The sequence below is a fragment of the Lacerta agilis genome, chromosome 10, assembly GCF_009819535.1.
Source record: "Lacerta agilis isolate rLacAgi1 chromosome 10, rLacAgi1.pri, whole genome shotgun sequence".
Lineage (NCBI taxonomy): Eukaryota > Metazoa > Chordata > Lepidosauria > Squamata > Lacertidae > Lacerta > Lacerta agilis.
This window is the reverse complement of record NC_046321.1, coordinates 33,479,071-33,503,127: the sequence shown is the minus strand read 5'-3', so window position 1 is coordinate 33,503,127 and position 24,057 is coordinate 33,479,071. Positions and strand designations below refer to the sequence as shown.

The window sequence follows — 24,057 nt, the reverse complement described above, 5'->3', positions numbered from 1 at the left end:
GTCTGCACATGTTTTGAGATCCTCAGCTGAAACACCCTTTCATGTGCCTCCTCTACAGGAAGTACATTACTGAACAATGAAGGAGGCTTTTTTTGTGGTGGTGACCCATCTTTGGAGCATGCTCCCTAAGTCTGCCCGTCTGGCACCAACACTGCAATGCCAGGTAATGTTTTGTTTTTACAGGCGTTATAAACTGATTTTATTGTTTGCATTGATTGTACAGTTGTACCCTGGAAGTTGAACGGAATCCCTTCCGGAAGTCCATTTGACTTACAAAACATTCGGAAGAGCAGCTTCCAATTGGCTACAGGAAGCTCCTGCAGTGAATCGGAAGCTGTGGAAGCCCCATCGGATGTTCGGGTTTGAAAGAAAATTTGCAAACCGGAACACTCACTTCTGGGTTTGCAGCGTTTGGGAGCTAAAACGTCCGAGTACCAAGGTGTTTGGGATTCAAAGTACAACTGTATTGTTCTTATAAGGGGTGAGTCTTTTAAAAAAGGCCCCATGAAACATGCGTACTCTGTATCCACAGGGCCTCTTTTAAAGGACTCACCCTGTATTTTGACTGTATATCACCCAGAAATCCTAAAAGGGACAAAGGAGTGTATTAAAATGCTTTAAATCAATCAAAGTTCATCATACAGTTTACCAGGGAATAGAATGGGAATAGAAACACATACAGATATCTGGGCATGCAGCGTGATATATATAGTATATGGAGCAATAGTGTTGTTCTGGTTCTTGTGGCACCATGGATGTCCCATCATTGTACCCAGTCAGTTAACTGCATCCAGGCACCTGCCCCTTGCCTTGTTCATTAGGATGGTTGTCAGTGTCCAGTAGTTATTGTTTCACATCACTTAGAATCATAGGATTGTAGCTCTGGAAAGGACCCCAAGGGTCACTTAGCAATTCCACTTTATCAGACTCTCTTCCCTTTCTATCCTCCATTTTGTGCAGCCCAACAAGCCGTAATTTGGGGGAGTGGGCGCAGGGTTGGGGAGACTAAGGAAGAGCTTTGATGACCAAAGGTGCCCTCCTTTCTTTTTTCGATACCGTTTTGTTTCAGGTATTTGAATGTTAATATGAAATATAGTAGTTACTTGTACAAATGAATAGTAGCATCCTTAAAGTAATGTAGATTATCTCGCAGTCCCTTCAGTATTACAAAATGGGATCTATCCTGAGTTCCTGAGGATATGGACATGTGTTTATATTTAATGGTTTAATTAGTTAATGGGTGGGTGGGGGGGAAGGCAGATGATTAATAATCACTCACTATTCCTACTTGTTCCTACATTTTGGGCATTCAGTGCTGATTCAATTTCTCCTTTGGCTCCTTACCATCCATGTTTTGAGCATTTTCGTCTGAGCAAAAAGCAATGAAAGGAACAAGGTGAAATGTGCATAATTCTTGCTCCCCTCCCCGCAAATAGGCAGTGTTTATGTGCCTGTGGCTTCCTAAAGCACCCTGCCTGACAGAATGAATAGCTAAATAAAATGTAACACAGAGCTATACTCTTAGGGATAATTTTTCAAATGTTATCAAAGCATTTGTAACACACACACACACACACACACACACTTCTGCAGGTTCCCAGCATTCAGCATGCCCGAGCCATAGGCACAGTTTTATAATACCAAATAATCTGTTAAACTGTGTTTTAATGCCTGGAGTTCTTTTTAACTTTGAAACACAATTTTCAAAGTTGTTCTGTTATTAATGCCTTCCAACCCCCCCATACTTCCTCTGTTATTTACTGCTAATTGTTGAAAATGAGTAAGTGGCGGTAAGGATATACTTCATAATAGGATACATTACAGGCGTAAATAAAACCCTCTGGGAGTGTCTTTCATACTCACTTGCACTTGATAACTGTTTTAATTCACAAATTCCAGTGCCACTGCTTAATACAAATAGAGCATAGCTGACACACTTTTGCCTTCAGAATTTCCAGAAAGCCCTTTTGGCCAAACAAATTAAGAATACATTTCTTTCTCTTTTTTTAAGAAAGAAAGAAAGGAACGAAAGAAAAAAGAACAAGAACTTACGGTAAGTCTGGATATCTAGTGAGGGTTTTGTATACTATCCCTTATAAGTCACTTATTTCAAAGATAATTCTATGCAACCAGATCAGTGATGGATGAATCTGTCAGTTTCCATTTCTCTCACATTCTCAATTTCCAAGTCTTCAGTTCTTCATATTTCTGCATCAGTTTGTGACATTTTTTTTTAAATAAAAAAATAAGTCTTCATGAAAATTCACCAGCATTTTAGTGCTATCCATGGCATGGAGGCCTCAGGCTCGTGCCCTGAGCAGACACCAAGGGAGGTGTCCAAGAATGCCACAACCTTGGGTGGGTGGGTAGGAACCACATTGCTTATCCCTGCTGGAGGCAGTTATTGATGGTTCCTTAAATTCAAAGTTGATTGCATTTGTGGAAAGAAAGGAAGCTCTTCTTCCGGTAGCGGGATCAGATTCTGAGTAGACCAAACCAGACAAATGCATAGAACTTAAGAATATGAATAGAGGTTTGCTAAGAATGGCAGAGAATGAATCCTCACAGAGTTAAGGCTGATGGAACCTTGAAAGAAGCAACAGGGGACCTTGTGTTCCTATGGTCTGTTGTGCTTCACTCAGTTTAAATAATTGAAATTATTATTATATTGCAATTTTTTGCCCCCCTGCCAAAAATGGCATCCAAAGCAGCCGGAACAAAATAATAAAAAAGCAACCACACCAACATTATCAAATAAAATCGTAATAAAATACAAGTCACAAACATTTATACATAAATAGTAAGAATAAAAGCTGCAGTAATACCAACCAGTAGCAGAACAAATCAACCCAAAGGGAGGCTAATTCACTCCCTAAACTAACAAAGGCAACTACAAATTTAATTATCAAAAGCATGAATAAACAAGGCATACTTTGCCTGCAGCCTCGGGAGTAGGAACAAAGGCAACCAGAGACTTTTCTAGAAGAATTCCTTAAAAGGTAGCTTCATAATAATTAGGACTCAGGCACAGGAAGGATCTTGAGTCCAACAACCATCTGCCTAATCTCAAGCAGAAGCCCCAGAGAAGGGCCTTCAGTTAACATCTGAACTACTGGGCAGGTTCATATAGGTACAGGCAATCCATTGAGCCCCACACTATTTAGTAGAGACGTGCACAGGTCCTGATATTTGCCTTGTATCTGTGCATTTTTATTTACTTATTTTAAAAACCTGTCCTGTTTCTGAGGTGCCCTGTGATCTCTCCAATTTAATCTTTGTTCACAGTTCAGAGCCACTCTGTAAAAGGAAGCAAAACCTTTGCCTTACTATTAGTACCATACTATTCTCATGTCACCCATTGCATGATGCTCAGGAGAGGCCATTCTCTGTGGCAGCCCCTATGTTGTGAAACTTCCCACAGAGTTGCGCCTGGGACCTTCATTATAAAGTTTTTGGTGAATGATTAGGACCCACGTATTTATGAATTTTGTTTTAAACTGTTTTGGATATTGTGTAATGCTGTGTTTTCATATTGGTGTTTTAATTGTAGCCGACGCTAGAACCCCAGGATAAAGGGCAGGTAAAAGGTAAAGGTACCCCTGGGGTTGTGCGCTCATCTCGCTCTATAGGCCGAGGTACCTATTTATCTACTTGCACTTTGACGTGCTTTTGAACTGATAGGTTGGCAGGAGCAGGGACCGAGCAACGGGAGCTCACCCCGTCGTGGGGATTTGAACCGCCGACCTACTGATCAGCAAGCCCTAGGTTCTGTGGTTTAGACCACAGCACCACCTGCATCCCTTTTTAAAGGGCAGGTAATAAACTATAGTAATACATACATACATAATATATATATGTAAAAATAATTTATCCACTGTTCACAAGGGGAGAAACGCATTTCACCCCCAAAGGCACACTCCTTCATTGTTTCCTGAGACAGATGGATGCCAGCATTGTCTGAACCATGAGCTTAAGGCTCATAGTTCTTATATAGACTTACTCGACAGTTAGTCCCAACAATATGCATAGAATTGCATTGTGAGGCTACAAACCTTTGCATGCCTACCCAAGAGAAAGCTTCACTGACCAACTAAATATGCCTAGGACTGCACTGTAAATTTTGGCTTTCTTAATGTTTGACTCGTGCAAATTTTGCTCCATACCTCCTGCTGAAAGTAGGGGAAGTGAAAAAGAGTTGTGGTGTAGAAAACAAATATAGACCCCAAGCTTAAATCCGCTGTCATCTAAATCTCTTGAATACGCTAACATTGTACAGTATGTTGGCATAGAACCTTGGGCTTAATTTGCTGTGACACTTTCGCCGTAGTGTTATTTTAACAAAATAATCTCTTGCAACCTCTTTAATATTGGATGTTGTAACATTCCACCCCCCTTTGAGACTGCGGTAGACGGAGTAACATTGATCTGTCTTGATGGCTGTAACAAAGCTAGGCTACCACAACAATATTTTATTGTCTTTTGGTTTCCTTGAGGAACTGGGAAATTGCGATGTGTGAATACTTTGAATGCTTAAGGCCAGGAATGTTTTTCCTACCAATAATGTGTCCCCCCTTAATTTTCAAATAGTATTATAATGTTCAATCTGCATCTTCTCTTTTGAATGAAAAAGTAGACGCCAAGGATCCTAATGTATCTTAGTATCGGAGTTATCCATGCATTTATTGTAAAAAGCATTTGGAAGGCCACAGCTTACCCAGATGCTTACTGACATTTCTACCAATTTTATATTGTAAAATGAAGTGCCGTTTGCATATTTATGCCACGTCATGTATATATGCATGGGTTTTTGAATACTCCTAGGAATGGAATTGCTGTTCCCTTTGGGGTGCTTGCCCTGCTAGAAGATGGAAGGATGAAACCTAAAACAATTTATGACAACTCAGTGTATCTTTATGTATTATGTTATTCTTTAGTTTTCCTCCATATAATAGGGCATAGAGGTAAAACAGATTTTAAAACAGTTACAGCAGTGCACAGCAAAGTAAGTAAAATAAATTGTGGAGCGTTTTGAACTGTAATGACCTCTTATGAGAGCCTGAGTGCTAATGGATGCATATTAGATGTCTGGAGTGAAGGACTCCTAAAGGGGGTCTAGACTAACTGAGTAATCAGCATCATAAGGCATGTGGGGAACATTGCATCAGTTTTCCTGATGGTAGAAGAGGAAGAAGAGGAGTTTGGATTTGATATCCCGCTTTATCACTACTCGAAGGAGTCTCAAAGCGGCTAACATTCTCCTTTCCCTTCCTCCCCCACAACAAACACTCTGTGAGGTGAGTGGGGCTGAGAGATTCAGAGTAGTGTGACTAGCTCAAGGTCACCCAGCAGCTGCATGTGGAGGAGTGGAGACGCGAACCCGGTTCCCCAGATTACGAGTCTACCGCTCTTAACCACTACACCACACTGGTAGTGCTTCTGTTCAATTTCCTGGTGTTCCTTTCACATTGCACTGCCTGTTACATTATGGAAGTGTGGCTTTTTGACCGATTTACTAGCACGTCACGCTAAAACATATTCATGTCACTGGGAGCGGTACGACACGGCCCCGAACATAATTGAAACATGTCGCTACTCCCCACCCATTCCACGCATCCATGCCATGAAAAGCATGGCATACCTCCCCAAATTTTGTCACTTCCCTCCTGTGATTTTTTGATTCAATATGGTTGCAAATGGTGGTTTTTTTTTGGAACCAGTTCAACTGAGCACTAAACTTCCTGCATATTCTGCTAGATTTCTGGAAGTAGCTTTTATATCATATGAAATGCAGAAATTAACAGTTAGGGAAACAATGGGAAATGGAATATAATGCCATGTGAATGCAGCCAGAAAGTGAATGTATAATTTTTCACTGTGAGATTGCATTGATCACTTTCTGAACTGTGCATGCTCAGTAGCCATGGAATATTGAATGTCAAGTAGAAAAGTAGAATGGAGGAAACAGGTAGTGGAATGGAGCGTGTGGCTGAACAGCAACACACCTGTTAGGAAAGGAATAAGGAACCTATGGCATTCCAGAAGTTCTTGGGCTCCTATCATGCCTAGTCAGTGTGGCCAATGGTCAGGGGTGATGGGAGCTGAAGTTCAACAACATTTGAGAGGAGGTGAGGATACGCTACAACATTTTGTTGTGGGGTCTCACTAGTAGTAGAGAATGAAGCTGATGAGGTTCCATGAGGCAAGAAGCTATGGCATATCACACATATGGATAAAGGTTCTATCAACCCAAACTGTTTTAGATAGTAGAGAAATTCTTAATATGACACAGATGTGAGTCATATTAGCCTGATGCTATGATTTATGACAAAGTCAACTACATGTGTATTGTCTAGTCACTTAAAATTAGAGAATGACTTGCCCAGATTTCGTTACAAGCTGTCATGCTACCCAAGGATCAAATAGTTTCATCAGTTACAGAATTCACTTAGATCCTCTCAAGATGAAAAACACCTCCCCCCCCTCAGCTTCAGGTTGAGGGAGATAATTCAATTTGGAAAATACCACAGATGGAGAAGACTTACACACACACACACACACACACACACACACACACACCGAGCCCTGATCAACATTGCCTCACAATTTTTAAACTTTGAAAAGGAGAATCTGACAATGGACCCCACCACACACACACACACACACACACACACACACACACAGTTTGACCTTCAGTTTAGCACTCTGAATTGAATGGTTCTCAATGTACATTTGCAACCTGATGGAGCTTGGGAGAGGAGCTTAGATGATGATTTAAACTACAACCCTAGTCCCACATAGCTGGGAGAAAGCTCCATGGAATTCAGTGGGACTTACTTCTGAGCAGACGTGGTTAGGATTGCAAGCTTAGAGTGGAATAATGGCATGTAGGGAAAGGATTAGACATCCTCTTACTTCTTCACTTCAAATCTCTCCCTCCCAAAGTGATTTTTCCCCGGGAAAGAAAATAAGGGTCATAAGGTTTCAGTTGCACTCATTTGCATGTAAGATGGGTTAGGTCCTAAGGGTTGCATCCTGTGTGTATGCTATCGTTCTTTGAGAGTGCAGGAAATGAGCAAAATGTGCTATCAGCTGTAGAACTTCAGCTTTTTCTTTTTTCTTTTTATAAAAAAGCCTGTTTCTTGCTCTTGTGGCAGCAAAGATGTTCTTGAAAGTTTATAGGCCACGTCTGCTGGAATCTTAACAAGCCAGAAGGGAGATGGAATCCTATGGTTGGGGCAGAATTTCAGTGCCCTGTATAGCTTCTCATGACTAGCAGAGCAGGAACACATTATGCAAAACTTTTATTATAATATCAGATTAAGATAAAAGGAATGAGACAAACCTGCTCAGTCTGCATTTTTTCAGAGGTTCGGTATTTCTCACTGTGCCAATTGTGGACTGGTATGGTTTCAGTTTGGGGGTTATCTGGCCAGAACTAGCATATGCCCTGAAAGTAAGTCCCGTTGACATATTTCTATACATGTGGGATAAATGGAAGAGTGGTTGGTTGTTGTGAAGAATTAATACACCTGAATTCTAGTTTTGAAGCTATTTTTGCTGCTTGATGCTTTTTCTGTTTATAAGATGAATATCCAGTCCTTTCTCCTAATGGAGCCCAGTTCTTGATTTAATCAGTTCCTGTGGTTTGTGTACACTGGAGAAAATTAAACCACTACAGTAGAACTTTTGGAGTTTTTATTATTGTCCTCCACTTCTGTTACGTTTGTTGTAGATGAAGTAATGCATAGTGAATGCTACAAATGTATGATGTGGTCCCTTTTTAAAAGTTTTAGATTAATTGATGTGCAAAGCAAAATAGTATTAAAATATCAAAAAGATCTTGGCTAGAACCATCCCCCCAAAAAATATCCAAAAGGTTTTTCTATTGAAACCTAGCAGCATGTGTGCTTTCTCTCTCTCTCTCTCTCTCTCTCTCTCTCTCTCTCTCTCACACACACACACACACACACACACACACACACGAATCATCATTGTTAGGCTGACTAGGCACAACAAATTTCAGTGCAAAAGGTAATTTTTAAAAGAAAATTGTAAGCCTTGAAAATAGAGGCTTAGAATGGAATGGCCATCTCAACCATAACTGCAGTATATAGCACTGCTGCTGAAACACTAATAAAAAGGTAAGCACAGAGGATATTTGTTAGATTACTTTTACCATGGTTGACAGTAATACCATGATTGCTTTTCACAGAACTCCAGGAGAAGAAAAGTAATGTTTATATGTAAGGAGATTTCAAGCTGAATTTTATCACCGGTGTTGGGCTATAAAATCGTGTCAGCAGTATTCCTGAAATATGGAATTATTTTTTTTTGCTTGCAAAATGACAGAGTTTTCTTTGATCAGGTAGATAGCAGCAGGAGAGGCCCATTTATCCTTCATATAACTGCATTTCTACAACACATAAGGGCAGGAGGCATGTTTTGCCTTTAAAATGTCAATAGGTCATTTAAAAGTGGAGGGCACCAAAACAGCACAGTCTCTAACAGTGCCACCCTGTTCTTGTGTGCTTAGAAGAAAGTCCTATTTAGCTCAAAGAGAATGAATCTCATGTACCTGGGAGCGGGTCTCGGTGAATTCAGTAGGGCTTATTTTTGAGTAAACCTCAGTAGAATTGTACTGTACTGTACATGTTCTAATACTGAAACAGGGTTAAAAATAGAGAAAGCACACAAACCACTCAAGGAAAAAGGAATCTCATTAAACACAATTCTTAATATATCATGCTTACATGGCAACTAGCTAACTAACTATCATGGGTTTATATATCTATATCTATAGGCATCTGAACTTGACTGTTGTCCCAGGCTCCTGGGTGTAAGTTCCATTGACTTCAGTGCAATTTGTTTTTGATTAGACATGCACAGTATTATGATAGATGTAAATATTTAAAGAAATAGCCACGGTTCAGAGCATAAGCACAACTTTGTGGCACTGTGTGATGTGATATCCATGATCCAAAATGCTTCTGAATAAAGGGCTGCATAATTCTCTTCATGTGTGTGGGGTGGGGAACTGAAATTTTTGCACACACCATATTTCATAAAAAGCAAAGAAAAAACTAAGATAAGGGGTAGTAAAAATTAACAGATAAGGAAATGCAGTGTTGATGAAAATTATTATGTGGCTAAAGAAATCTCACTGAGTGCACACACAAACACAAATGTTGTCATGGGGTTGTTGCATTTACTTTGCTAGGGCAAAAATGCAGGCATGAACTTCATACTTTTGGTTTTGTTGAAATCTACTGTGGGAGAATTCCCCCTCCCCCAGATGCCCCCCAAAAACAGAAACATATGTTTGAGTTTTAAGTTTTCAGTGAGAAGAGAATGTAAAAGATGTCTAAAGAAGCTTATCTGAAAGACAACTGCACAGACCAGACATGGCAGTGTTTGAAAGAAGCAATCATTCCCAGCCTCTGACTGGATAAGCCATTTTCAGGTTAACGAAAGACGTTTCTACAAATGTTTTGATGTTAGAGTACTCTAATTCAGATCAGGTTTAAAAGTACAGAGTTGTCAGGCTATGTTGAATCTTCCAAGATAGTAGCAAGAATCTTAAGAGTCAAGCATAGGTAGTGTCAAATAGTGGGACATCCTGTTGATGAAGTGTCAACGTTTCATTTCTTCAACAACACTTAAGAGGGCCTTCTCGGTAGTGGCGCCCACCCTGTGGAACTCCCTCCCTTCAGATGTCAAAGAGATAGACAACTACCAGACATTTAGAGGACATCTGAAGGCAGCCCTGTTTAGGGAAGCTTTTAATGTGTGATATTTTAATGTATTTGATTTTTGTTGGAAGCCGCCCAGAGTGGCTGGGGAAATCCAGCCAGATGGGTGGGGTACAAATAATAAATATTATTATTATTATTATGAGCATCTCAAGATGGGAAGAACTGTAGCTGAGTGGTGGCGCATCTGCTTTGCATGCAGAAGGTCCCAGGTTTAATCCCTGGCATCTCTAGGACTAGGAGAGAACCCTGCCTGTAACCTGGAGACCTACTGTGAGTCTGCTGAAACAATGCTGAGCTAGATGAACCAATGGACAGATTCAGTTCCTGCATCTAAAGGTGCACAGATGAGGCAAGACTCAAAACTAATCTGTGCAAAGTGGTTTTTGCTTCTGGACAGAATATCCAAATCTTTAGTACAGATTTCTCTCAACAGGAGCTTTCCATTAAGAATGCATTTAGTTGATGGAGACATATGGCATTCATAGTGCACAGAATCCCCAATGGCACTATTGGTCTCTTCTTACTCTAATGAAGAAATGAAAAATCTCTGTTGCTTTGCAATATGTGATGGTGTTGATGGTGGTGTGAACTGCCTTCTAAATATTCAGTGCTAAGGAATTATTTTCTCACACAATGCACAGTTAGGGAACAACTGATTAATTCAATGCAATCTGAATTCATGAATTCAGGTTGAGCAGCTTTAAGAACAGATTTTGATCCTCCCCTTTTTGGATACCCATCTCTGAAGAAGCCACAAAGTTTCCCTGCCTCTAAGGTTCATACCTTTCAACAAGTGGTACCTACCTTTATCTGTCCTGTGGTGCAGCACTGTCACCACTGTGAGAGCAGCACTCATAGATATCTGGGAGGAATGGATCTGGATAGCAGTTGGTTGGATATGGCTAGAGGGGTTGCTTTCTGAGAAGCTGTCATGTCTCATACTACCCTGTTTCTCCTAAAATAAGACATGACCATAAAATAAGCCATAGCAGGATTTCTATGCATTTGCGAAATATAAGCCGTTCCCCGAAAATAAGCCATACCCCGAAAATAAGCCATAGTGATGCGGCACCTCCCATTAAAACAGCCTGGAGAGGCGTGGCTATGCAGCGTACTGATGCGATGCGGTTAAAATAAGACATCCCCTGAAAATAAGCCATACTGTGTTTTGTTGAGGGTAAAAAAATATAAGACGGTGTCTTATTTTAGGAGAAACACGGTATTTATGTGGAGAATACTGTTTCTTTTATTCAAACAAGCTCAGAGTGTTACTTTGAATGTTTGCGATCTGCAAGATCTCCTTCACTTATTTTCATTTGCAACCAAATACAATGTGTATGGCGTACAGTTTCAGAGCCACAAGGCATAGGGAGGGAAGCAAGGAGAGAACGGTTCCATTAGCATATAATGCCGTGCATAGGCAAATCAAACCATGGCTTAGAACATATGTGTGGGTTGCTGGAGAAGAGACCACAGCTGCTTTGTGCCTCCTGTGGCCTCCTAGCTGCTGTCCTACCCAGGGCTAGCCATGCTTTGGCTTAGCATGCTCACTGAACCCTGGGCTCATGGTTTGCCTTCTCCAGACAAACAATGAGCTTCGACAAAACAAATTGTGAGCCTAGGGTGGGACAGCATGCTAAATCAAACCATGGCTTAGTCTCTGGTAGCACAACAGCAGAGGACCATGGGAGAAGCACAGCAGCTGCAGTCTTCTCTCTGGGAAGCTGCACATTCACATGTTTGCAGCAAGTGATGGTTTAGCATTGCACATGAAACAGGAATCTGTAAATGAAAGCTGCTATTGGTTGCTGCTTGGTACACCAGCCTTATTCCTTTCCTTGACATCTGAACCATTCTTCATCCATCATGTTATAGCCTTTGGGAAAGCATTTTCTAAGACAGTGAGGGGATGAGCCCCATTCCTAACATATGTTAAGATGGTCATCTTGTATGCTTGAAAGCAGTATTGGTGTTAGTGGCATCTTGCCAGAAACAATGGCAAAGTTAAGTACAATTGCTGAGGGACAATGACCTGTGACATTTATGGAGAATTCTATCCCCTGCTCTTGTTTCCAAAGTTGTGGCTTCTTTTTAAAATTCCAGAATCTTAGCTGAAGGTCAGTCTTATCAGGGAAAGTATATTATTCTTCCATATGGTGTGGCCAACAGAACTTGATTAAAAAAAGAAAAGAACCAACCAAGTTGATTGCATTTATAGATTTGTGCTCGTTTTACAGTGCACATTCTCTCCAAATTAGATTGGATCTGTAACGATTCTCGGTATTTCTTCAGCATTCCTATAATCTTTGCAATGAACTAGGCTTCCCCCCTCCCAATGTTCTCTTTTTGAAAGATTGTATAAAGGTCAGACTTATAACAAGGCTCTCAAACAATCCTCTTTTTGATCTCTTGAAGTCTTGCAACTTGAAGTTTTTCATCATCAAACTCCTGTCTCCCTTGCACAATTTATTATTGGACCTGCCATTCTTCCCAGTCAAAAAACAATATCAATCTTTTCAAAAACTATGATTGGCTCTCCCATCTCTACCTCAAAACCAGTGACAGCATTTAAAGGGTTGGGTGTTAACCACAATAAAAAAAATTCCTTACTAGAAAAGAAACAGGTTCACATAACATACCTAATTTGCTATTATACAACTATGCAAGTGGCTATATAGTTAAGGCAGGCAGCCTTTTCAGTGCTCTCCCATGATAAACCCCAGGACTTCTATTCAATATTCAGTCAAGACAATGTATTATTCTGCTTTGTGGTTGAGTATCTACTGAGCCAGGGGCAAAAATCTCCCAATCATCCCTCTGAAGGACTCTGAGGGACAATTCTGTAGTTCCACCATGCTCCAGTGATTCCAGTTTGATTATACTGGAGCTGAGAGTGAGGGAAGAAGTAAACTGGGGGTAAATGAAGGGCTGAATGTCTTCATGCAAAAATAAATTTGGTTTTTCAAGTGTTTATGCTGAACGCACAATAACCTGGATGGGATTTTAAGTGTACACTCAAAAAGCAACCTGTAGCTTCTGCTCCCCCAAATGCCAAAAAAAAAAAAGCTTTACCTTGCGGAGGGAGGTGCCTATAGGCAGTGAGGGATCTCATGGAGACAGAAGAGTCCCTCTTATGAGCTGGAATGGGGGCAAACATCTGAAGTGAAAGTAGAAGCAGAGCTTTTTTAAATGGGATGGAGTAGAAACTTGAGTGAAAATAACAGGGAGCGACAAGAGTGGAAAGTTCCCACTTCACTTCCTTGTGAAATTGTTTCTACTTGTCTGCAAGGTAGGTGTCCTTATTTAATTTTATTTATATATTGCTTCATATTTGAACAGTTGTTTACAAATCTCAACAAAAGTGAATCCACCTAAGAAATAAATTACAAATTACACATTCAAAACCTATTACTTGTTTTCATCACCATTCCACATTTTAGCTCAATCGCCATGAGTGTGGAACTGGTTGATGATTTTTAGTTAATAGTTGTGGCTTGATAAACAGCCAGTTGCAGAATAGGATGTGGGCAGCATGCTGTCTGTGCCATCTTACAGGTAATCATCAAATTTACATCCCATTGGTTGTGATGTAGGGTGATACAGGAACTGTCAATGCTCATCACAGATCGGTCTATGAAAGCTAGTTCACAGTATGTCAGTAACAAGCACTATTCTGCTCCATCACTGATTTGGGTTGCTTCTAGAAGCTTCTCACACTTGGAACTGGTGAACCTCCAGGTTAATAGAATTCCAGAAGTGTGGGGTGTATCCTCACGTGTCTGTGTTTGACATCCACATTTAGTGCACAGATAATGATTATGGGCTACAGGGAATGACTATCTTAAACAAATTTATGGGCTTCACTTACATAGAGCTTTAGAGAGCCACAACCAGTACATTTCATGAAGTTGTAGGAATGTAGACTATAGCAGAATAGTCTTCTACGAGCCAGGTAAGTCCCTTAACAATTCACAACTAAGGGTGGATTGGGTCCTGCTTAACCTCTATGTCAGCTTTATTGGGGGCTACTAATTCAAGGTTATCTACATAAACGGGACAAAGGAAAACTTCAGATGGTTAAAGTTCAATTTTGTGCTCTAATTCATGCTTAGTATGTGTGCATTCATTCCATTGTAAAGAAGGTGCACCAAGGGCATGCCTCACTCCCTGCAGTAGCACTTCAGTTTCTTGGGGAAAGCACTAGCAAAGTAAGCTTGCTAAGCTTACTTCAACTTCTGCTGCAGTGCCAAGATATTCAGACAATTGAATGTCTGAATTATCTGAATGTATGGTGGGAAGGATTCCTATCTAAGCATGTGAAGCAGAAAGATTTGTTTCACATTCATAAATACCATCTCCCTCTGTTTCTTTTAGAAGCATCTGATGATCACATATGGTGCTTATGGCTGCATCATTATGTTTTGACTTTCTCACTTTCATATTTCCATTTGTTTTTTTACATTATCGGGTGACTTCTGCTTATTTACCCATTCGTCTTCATGTAGACCTTGTGTTCTTTCTTCAGTTTGGTTATTATTTTCATTAATCCACTCTTAAATAAAAATAATTCAAAGAAAATTCACAGTGTGAGTGAGATAGGATGGGAGGGGAATCCAGCTTTGCTTTGGAAAGAAAGAATCCAAAGGAGTGGGGAGCTGAAACCCACAGCCTACATATTGGACATGCCCTTCTTCTAAAGAATAAAATACATTATAGAAAACCATTATTGGCAACTAAAAAGAGAAACGTAAAATAAACATTTAGGATATCATACGGGTCACCACTATGATGTTCTGTGAGATTGAAAAGTATTGACACATTACATGTTTGTGATATTGGAATCATTACATGAATGCTCATCCTAACAAATTCTCTCTCCCTCTCTCTCTACACATACACACACACACACACACACACACACACACACGTGAAACTCAAAAAATTAGAATACCATGGAAAAGTCCATTTATGTAAGCAATTGTTTCATTAGCTACTGGAGTTTAATATATGAGATAGACTCATGACACGCAAAGTGAGATATGTCAAGCCTTTGTTTGTTATAATTGTGATGATTATGGAGTACAGCTGATGAATACCCCAAAGCTGAAATTGTTAATTTGGGGTTCTCATCAGCTGTACGCCATAATCATCACAATTATAACAAATAAAGGCTTGACATATCTCGCTTTGCATGTCATGAGTCTATCTCATATATTAGTTTCACTTTTTAAGTTGAATTACTGAAAGAAATGAACATTTCCACGATATTATAATTTTTCAAGTTTCACCTGTGTGTATATATATATTACAGTGTGTGTGTGTGTGTGTGTGTGTGTGTATTACAGTGTGTGTGTGTGTGTGTGTGTGTGTATTATACAGTGTGATAAAAAGTTGTCCTTGAAAAATTCTCTCCTAGGTGTCTAATCACATGTACATAGTCAAAACAAAATTGAAAATTCTTTCTAGTAGCACCTTAGAGACCAACTGAGTTTGTTCCTGGTATGAGCTTTCGTGTGCATGCACACTTCTTCAGATACTTCTTCTTATCTGAAGAAGTGTGCATGCACACGAAAGCTCATACCAGGAACAAACTCAGTTGGTCTCTAAGGTGCTACTAGAAAGAATTTTTGATTTTGTTTTGACTATGGCAGACCAACACGGCTACCCACCTGTAACTGGAACACATGTACATAATTTTTATTCAATAAGCTTTTTTAAAAAAATCAGAAGGAAAATAATAAATAAAGGCCTGGTTTTCATAGGTTTCTGTGTGGCGTGGGTCCATTTGCCCATTCCATTCATGCACACAATTTTACTCATTGTGGAAGAGGAGCTGTCCAGCAGGACCAGAAAATCCAAAGACCGAGCCATTCAGGGAGCTGTCCAGCCTTGTAGTAAAGAAAGCAAGGGATGAGGCGGGGAAAATGCTGCACTGGTTAGGTCTTGGCAGCTACTGAGGATTTCTGAAGATCCCAGTCCTGATAACACTTTGCCTACAAGGATTGCAATGAGAGAGCAGGAACAGGAGGAGGGGAGACTGTGTCTCCCACAACTATTTTATTGTTTCAATGGCATGGTTCCCTTCTGCTTTATACTGCTCCCTTGTTTGTACCATTGCTTTAGTTATATTTGTTTCATTTCATACGTGGATTTCTAAAATTTTCTTGGCAAGCTGTCTTGGAAACTAAAACTGAGACATAGGATATAAAGACTTCAGCTATATATTGTTTAATTTTAATTTTTTGACAAAGTAATAATCATAAATAAATAAGAATAAAAATGTGCACCCCACCACCAAGGACCATTCCATTGTAACTATCCAACCTCCGAAAATTTCAACAGCTCTTGAGATGGTTTGCCCCCTTTCTGTTTTAACAGTACACATTCTACAAACACCCTCCAAATAATTTCTCCTGCATACTCCTTTTCTTGCCTTAATGTCACACATTAATTTATCATTAATAGCTATATACCACACCTCTTTATAAGGTATAATATTGAGGGCTACACAGAGACGGAGGGCAGTCAGAGCGTAATTGGGTTTCTAGCTTCAGGCTGTTTTGTGGGTGGGGCTTCCTCAGTGCCCAGAATCCTAGATTTCCCACCTGTAGCTAATCCATTAGGAAGTGTGCAAAAGATTCCTCCTTTCTGTAAGCACATGACTCTATTGCAGCAGCCACTGCCAGGCACCCCTGTTTGAACTACTGCAAGTAAACCAGACTAATGAGACTGAGCTAAAATATATTGGGGGGGGGGGAATTATTGCATGTTTCATTGCAGCCTTTGTTCACTCTGTGGATCAAACCTGTGCCACAAGCAAGCTTCAAAGCCTTAAACCAATTGTTCATTACCTGACATATCTATGCAAAGGAAAAATCATTTTTTATATAGAGGAAGACAAAAGATTGTCTTCCTTCTAAGTTGGAGGGAGCAGCTGTTTCAATAATTCCACAGAGGAGTAACAATGACCAACTGACTTGAATGTTTTAAGGGGGAAAATGATATCTTCTCCTCTGAGAATGCCATATGTTCTGTGCTTTGAGGCAAGCTGCCAGCAGTACATAGCAATTAGGCAGAGCAGAGACTGTATGAAAATTTGATCCAAAATGCCGTCAGAGAAGGATCTCTCTAGGCAATTTAATAACTAATAGAGACGCAGATCAACTTTTCAGATTTATTGTATCACAAAATAAGTTCGATACAGAGCAAATGCTCATCTGTAAAATGCTTGCTTGTAAATTAAACCACTTTCCATATAGCCTATTATATGAATGGCTGTTGCCTGGTTGCTAGCTATGTAGAGTTTTGGATTAATCTATCTTTCAAGTATATGTGTCCCAACCATTTTTTGTTGTTGGTTTTTCTAGGTTTTATACCTGCCATTACTGCCCCTGGGAAATTGGGCAAGTATTAGTTCCAGAAAGCTTTATATAACTATTCATTAATATGGTGAAGAGTGGTAGGGGGTGTGAAATTAGTAATTCATTAAAACAGCTGGATTTACAGTTGGGTATTAAATCACTCTGCCTTATGTAACTTCAGTATCATTGATTTATCATATGATCCCTATTCAACAGAGCCTTGTCGTTTTGCATAGATTTAATTGATTCAGCAAGCAGGTATGGATTCAAGCAGGACCCAAATTGTTTCCTATATTTGTATGACACTATATTATTTACATACAATTTGTGCTTTGTTTCCTCTGCTTTCCTTCCCTATCTTCCTTGGTCTGTCCCAAATATTAATCCAGTGACATTTAGACTGTAAGCACATAAGGATGCACAAGCTCTACTGGTACAGACCAAAGATCTATCTTGCTCATTACATCTAGCCTTAGGACACAAACATTGTTTTCCTTATATATAATGCTGTCAAGTGCCATGTAGACTAATGGTGCTGAATGAATAAATATATCATATGGTGTCATCAGAGTGCTAGATGCTGTACAGAAAGTTCTGCAGAAAACTGTGTGTGTTGAATTTACGAGTCGCACAGACTCTGTCTGTAAACAGAACATATATAGCCTCTGAAGATATGACTGGGAAACCTGAAAGAGAAGGGCTCCCCATCTCACCAATGAGCCCATGCATGTTCACTTTTGAGGGATGTAGGTTCTAAGCAGACAATACACTGAAGGTGTGTAGGCTTAGGATGGGACCTGCTTTCCTGTGATTAGTCATCATGTTGGATATATGTTACCTCCAGGATCAAAGGCAGCATGCATGTAGATACCAGTAGTTTGGGATCATAGGCTGTTGAGCCCATGCCCTGCTTCTGGGTTTCTCATAGGCATCTGGTGGGCAACTGTGGAAAGCAGGATGCTGTACCAGATAGGCATTTGGTCTGATCCTCCAGAGCTGTTCTTAAGTTCTTATGCTCCCTTCCTTCACATGTGCATCCAGTCTACGTCAACTGAATGTCTCGGGAGAGATCAGGAAATGACAATGACTAATGGAGATGGTTTGGTGCAGGGCTGCATGAGCCTTTGGCTAACCAACCAAGGGGCCTCATGCCAGCTGTCTGTCTGTCAGTCAGTCTGTCTGTGTCTCACTCTCTCTCTCACACAGCAGAATACCCCCCTCTACTGCTGAATTAAATCTTCATCACAATGTTGAGATGGGAAGAGATATTTAACCCAGTGCAGTGATGGAGCATCAGGTTGCCCCAAGCCTGTTTAAATAAGTGCTGCCATTTATTCAAGAATTATAAGAAAGGCATCTCATACTTTGGGAATCAAGAGAGTTGATCATTCTGCCATTTATAACCAGGAACTGGTTTTCCTGAAAGGTCTTTTTCAGAAAATAGCAGGGGGTACTATCAGCGACTCATTCCTCTAACCTCTAAACTGGCATCTCAACAGTTTTGTTGCCACAGTTGTCACTTTCACTGCACTTCTTCTCCCACCCCTCTTGATGGTGGCAGATTTGACCCAGAGCCCTGGGTTTTTGGCATAGAATTAACTGTTTTAAACAAGACATTAAAAATATTTTCTAGATGTGCAATCTAGAATTTAATGGTCTGGGCAAGGTAAGTAGATTTTATTTTTGCTGAACAATTTCCTTATACCCAACCTGATTAATATAAAATACTTTGATCCCACTATTTCCCATCAAAATTAGTGGAACTCACAACCCTTAACTTGTTTACTTGGAAGTAAGGCCCATCGATTTCTGTTTAGCTTTGGCCTCAGTAAGCACACATTGGGTCTTAAACAGTTTCAGCTTCATTGGACTTGAATGCAAGCTTCCTAGTTAGCGTAGCAGCACTTAAGCCAGTATTCAAGCAAGAAAGCAATTCTACTGCGTTAGGGTTGCTGCTCACAGGTACTTTGCTGAATGTGGTCCTTCTGCATCTTGGTGAGAACAGAATAGCAAATAGTTTGCCTCAAACATTATGCATATGAGAATGTGTGTGTTTTAGAATTATTTTTTTTTAAAAAAACCCATATAAAGTTTGATATCTTTATAATCTAGTGGGATTAGATATAGTGCTGTTTTATGTCAGAATTGTGGTTGGGGATACCTCTTTAAAAATCTCCATTTTTATAGCAAGCTTAGAGGTAGCAGGCATCTCAGACTACAAGGTCACCTTCAGAGGACATTTAATTTGGAGGGAAAGATTAAAGTTTTTTCGAGCAGCAGCAACAACAGCACTGTTCTGTTTTTAAAGGCACTGTGTGTGTCTGCAGTGGCATTGGGTTTTAGTATCAACCTTTCCCCTAGCAATTCCTAATTTTGAATTTGCCTTTTATGCTGCCATAGCACACTGAGGGTCAAACTCAGTGTGACACTGTCATTCTCAGTGAAGTTTCAATACATGTTTCTCCTTTCTGGGCAAAATCATGTGAAATTTGTCTCCTGAACCTTCTAGTGTGGAAAGATCCATTGGGAATTCTGCAGAACCTTTCTGTTGGATTTTCATTACTTAGAATAGCCTGCAAATCTGGCTTCATCACTGTTCATTCCTGACTCTCAGTCAGCTATAAATATGTTTAAAAGCAATGGTCCATGGAGGCTCCTTCTTTTGACTTCCTGCTATTGTGAAACCTATCCATTTATCTCCACCTTCTGTGCAGGAAGGAATACTGCCTCCACCCTATTTTTAAATCTGGTCACAGATCCTAGTCGCTGGTGTCAATTATCTATTGACATTTAAAATTTTAGAACAACGTTCATTTTCAGCCTTGGGTAAAATGGATCAAAACAGTGTTGCCCAAAATATTTGGGCTCCTCTCCAATATTGGGGCAGCTTCTTCCCACGGGGCTGCTTTACTGAGCGTGCAGGATGGCAAATTTCATTTTGTTCCCAAATACATTGCCTGATTTCTCAGGATAGATAATTGGACCACAAGTCTCATTTCAAACAGAGGGATACATTCTCTGTCCAGAAGAAAGAGGGGGGGGGGAAGAAAGGCAAAGTGGAAAGCAAAAACAATTTTGTTCTTTTTCTATGGCTAAGAAGCGAGCCATAAACATTAGGAAGCCTGAGACAGAGATGGGGATTTGACTGGTAAAAGTTATTACTGATAGGATAGTAGTCGCTGAGACGGAAGATGTGAAAATCATAATAGCTTCTCAGGTGCATATTCATGATATGAGCTGTGTTACCGAGCAGGTCAAGCAATCAGTTTTACATTCATATTGTGAACTTCAGTCATTTTTGTTAGAATGCTCTCCTGTGATCAGCTAATTCTTCTGGGGCATAGAAATTTATTCTTGTGTGAAGACTGTCTTATTTAGCAAAGGTGGAAGGAAATTCAAAACTGTCCGTGACCTAATTCTAGATGACCAAGATAATGCTCTTTTTAGTCTACTTGTCTTTGTATGCTAGCTTATTTGCTAAGGTAGAAGTTTGGTGTTGTGTTTGGGTATGTTTGCCATTTCAATTAAGAGAGATTTTGGAGGTTTTACTATTTATTTGTTTATTGCATTTATATTCCACTTTTTCCTCTAAGGAGCTCAAGGTGGTGTACACGGATCTCTCTTTCTTAATTTATTCCCCACAACAACCCTGTGAGGTAGGTTAGATTGAGAGGCAGTGATTGGGGAAATCACAAACACAACCTATTTATATGGCTAGGGATTGCTGAGGCTTACTGATCCACGACTGTTGCCGTGAATCAACAGCATTCATTCCCAAATATTTCCTGGCTAGTTCTGCAACATCTTTGCGTTCACAATCTTGGGATATTTACTGTTCACTAAACGCTTGAATTGAATTCTGAATCCTGCACAATTCTACTCACCTAAGATAATGGCTAGTCATACCTTCCAACAGGGATGGGGGCAGGCAACTTCCATCGACCCGAGACAGCATGACTAATGGTGCGAGTTATAGTACAACTACTGTTGGGCCACAGGTTCCCCATCCCTGCATTACAGAGTAATTATCTTGAAACGAAACAGCATTGCATCAAGTTTCTGGGGTCTCATTGCTATTATTGCAGTTGCTAATTGGCTAGTCACCCTGGCATGAATGCGGGCTGTCAATGTGAGCAGGGAAGACTATCTAGGCCACAACTGTGCTCAGGGCCTCCTGCCCTCTCCCACTGCTTAAATTTTGATTAGGACTCCAATTTTGATGGCCATGCAGTGGCTACTAGCAGTTTAACCCACTGGCAACCTCTGCGCATAGTCACTCTAGGCAAGGTTCTGGATTTACTCTTTCAATTCTAGTAATCTCTTTCCTTCCGCTAGCAAATGAGGTATCATTGTATTGGAAAACTGAATGTCTGGGGCACTCAATAAAAAAATTACACAAGTGCATACTCGCACCCCATTTTAAACCTGCTGTCAGCCTGTATTTAATTTTAAGCTAAATTGGGTTATATTCCAGTTAATTAGCTGTCTGACCATTTTCATGATTTTTTATTTTGTTAGCAAGAACCTGCCTGTGCGTGCATCAGCCAGTGCTGATTTTGTGATGTTTCAAAGGACCTGCCTTGTAGAGTCAAGGCTGCAGATCTGCACAAGGATGCTGTATGACTCACACCTTTGTCATTATTGCTTGTGCTTGTGTGCGAATAGAGAAGCATGTGTAATAATGCTAATAATGGCAAAGAGTACGTGTTGTCTTACTGAAACTACAAAGCTTCTAAGAATTTGGACAGGGCAGGACAGGACTGTTTCTCTATATAAATGAAGGACTGAGTTGTTATGGATCATAACTGTAGTAGCTTTTGAGCATCCTCTAGTGGGGGTACACATATTGAAAACTGAGTCTATTGGTGCAAGCCAAAGTCCAAGAAGATTTTACTTATATTTTTAATGTACTTATACCTCATCTTTATGTGCCAAAACAAAAATATACAAATTAGCTGTCAGTGTGTGTGTGTGTGTGTGTGTGTGTGTGTGTTTTAAAGAGCTTGAAGGTAAGAATTTCAGAAATGGGCATAGGAGAAAACAAAGTGGAAGAAGAAGAAGAAGAAGAAGAAGAAGAAGAAGAAGAAGAAGAAGAGTTTGGATTTGATATCCCGCTTTATCATTACCCTAAAGAGTGGAATAGTGAGATCAGTAAAAGCTTTCACTTCATCTGGTCAAATGCCCACCCCCTCAAAAATCTTCAGAAGGGGAACAGGTGAGCTTCCCCAGGACTACAGAGAAGCTTGTAATGCATGTCTTTGTCAGCAACTCTTCAGTCCACAACGTGGAACAAGAAATGAATCCTATTACAGTGTTTTTCAACCTTTTTTGGGCAAAGGCACACTTGTTTCATGAAAAAAATCACGAGGCACACCACCATTAGAAAATGTTAAAAAAAATTAACTCTGTGCCTATATTGACTATATATAAAGTAATTTTTCAATTTTTCCCACGGCACACCAGGCAACATCTCGCAGCACACTAGTGTGCCGCGGAACAGTGGTTGAAAAACACTGTCCTATTAAACTCAACTGGATATACTTCTGAGTAAACATGGATGCCTTTGGTTTTGATGTAAAGCAGAGACCTTTGGCCCTCCAGTTGTTGCTGAATGGCAACTCCAATGAGCCTGAGCAAACATGGTAAATGGATAGGGATGATGGGAGTTGTAGTTCGGCAAGATTTGGAGGGAATTTTTATTTCTGGGCTTTCCCTGACATCCACCTCCTGGCTCTCAGCCTTGACTACTCTGTGTGCCTTTTTGTCAGGGTTGGATCTAGCTTTAGGGGAAGCTTTGGGCAAAAGGCTCCCTTTCTCCGTACCTCCCTCCTTCTCCTTGTGGCATTTGTTGCTGCCATGCTGCCCCTCTGAGCCCAATCTGCCCAGGAAGGGAGAGGAAGGAGGGCAACATGAGCAGAGGCGACTGCTGCTGCTTTTTCTCTTTGCTCCCATTGCTGCTCACTTATTTGGAGAGGGCAGCTGAACCACAAGGAGTGACAGCAGGGAGGAGGAGGAGAGTCAATAGGATTGGAAGTGGGGACCCGGCCAGGTAGTGGATTAATCTTGCAATACTAAATGTGTTTCCATTCCGTTTCTAGGCAATGAATTTTCTATCAACCCATTTTGATTCGGCAGAACACTTGAAACTAATGTACAGGCAGTGGAAGGAATTTGTCAATGGAATTTTGCATTGAGAGTTGCTCTATTGATTTGATAACTATTGTCTTTGCTTTAAGCCTCTGATTCTAAAGCACAAATTGCACTGATAATAAATACATCCAGGACTAACTATAGGAAGTGCTTGACTCTAAACACGTTTACCTGATTTATAATAGAACATGATTCCAAGTAAGTATGCATATGCCACATCTTTAAAGTATTTGAGATTAGAATGGCAGTGGTTCCCAGGACCCTTAACACACTACAGTCCAGGATTTTTTGAGGTGTGTGTGGAATGCACTTTAAATGTGTTTTAAATGTGTAGTATGTACACAGCCTTAGTAAAGAAACAGATTCCTTTCAGAGATGTCACCCAACGATAACCTCTCAGAATGCAAAGGGAGTGTGTGGGAGTGTGTACACACACACACACACACACACACACACACATTCTGAAATGCTATGAAATGTTTTCATTTGGCATTATCTAAAAGGAAAAAACAGAGCACAGATATGTGAGGACAGTTGCACAGAGTGTAAACAAGCACAGAAAGAGGAAAGAATAGCCAAGGCAGCTGGGGGTGGGTGTCACACTAAGGCAAGGATGAGGTGTGCAGGACTAAAAGCAAAGGTACAGAGACAGAGGAGTGAACTGGGAAGCATCTATGGGAGGTGTGAAGAAATGGCGCATGTGCCCAGCAGGAGCAGAGAGAAAAGACACAGTGGATGCACATATCAGAGGGGGGAGAGAACCTATGGATAGACACAGCAGGGAGTGGGAAAGA

The 24,057-nt window shown here is 40.4% G+C and overlaps 1 long non-coding RNA gene across 1 annotated transcript in view; it reads left to right on the top strand.

Annotated features, from left to right (window-relative positions):
• LOC117054212 overlaps positions 1-23,568 on the top strand; it is a 59,004-nt gene extending 35,436 nt beyond the window's left edge. Inside the window, exon 4 of the long non-coding RNA XR_004427462.1 lies at positions 23,212-23,568. This is a non-coding gene — a long non-coding RNA (uncharacterized LOC117054212). The remainder of the gene's footprint in view (positions 1-23,211) is intronic.
• Positions 23,569-24,057: the final 489 nt, after the last annotated feature.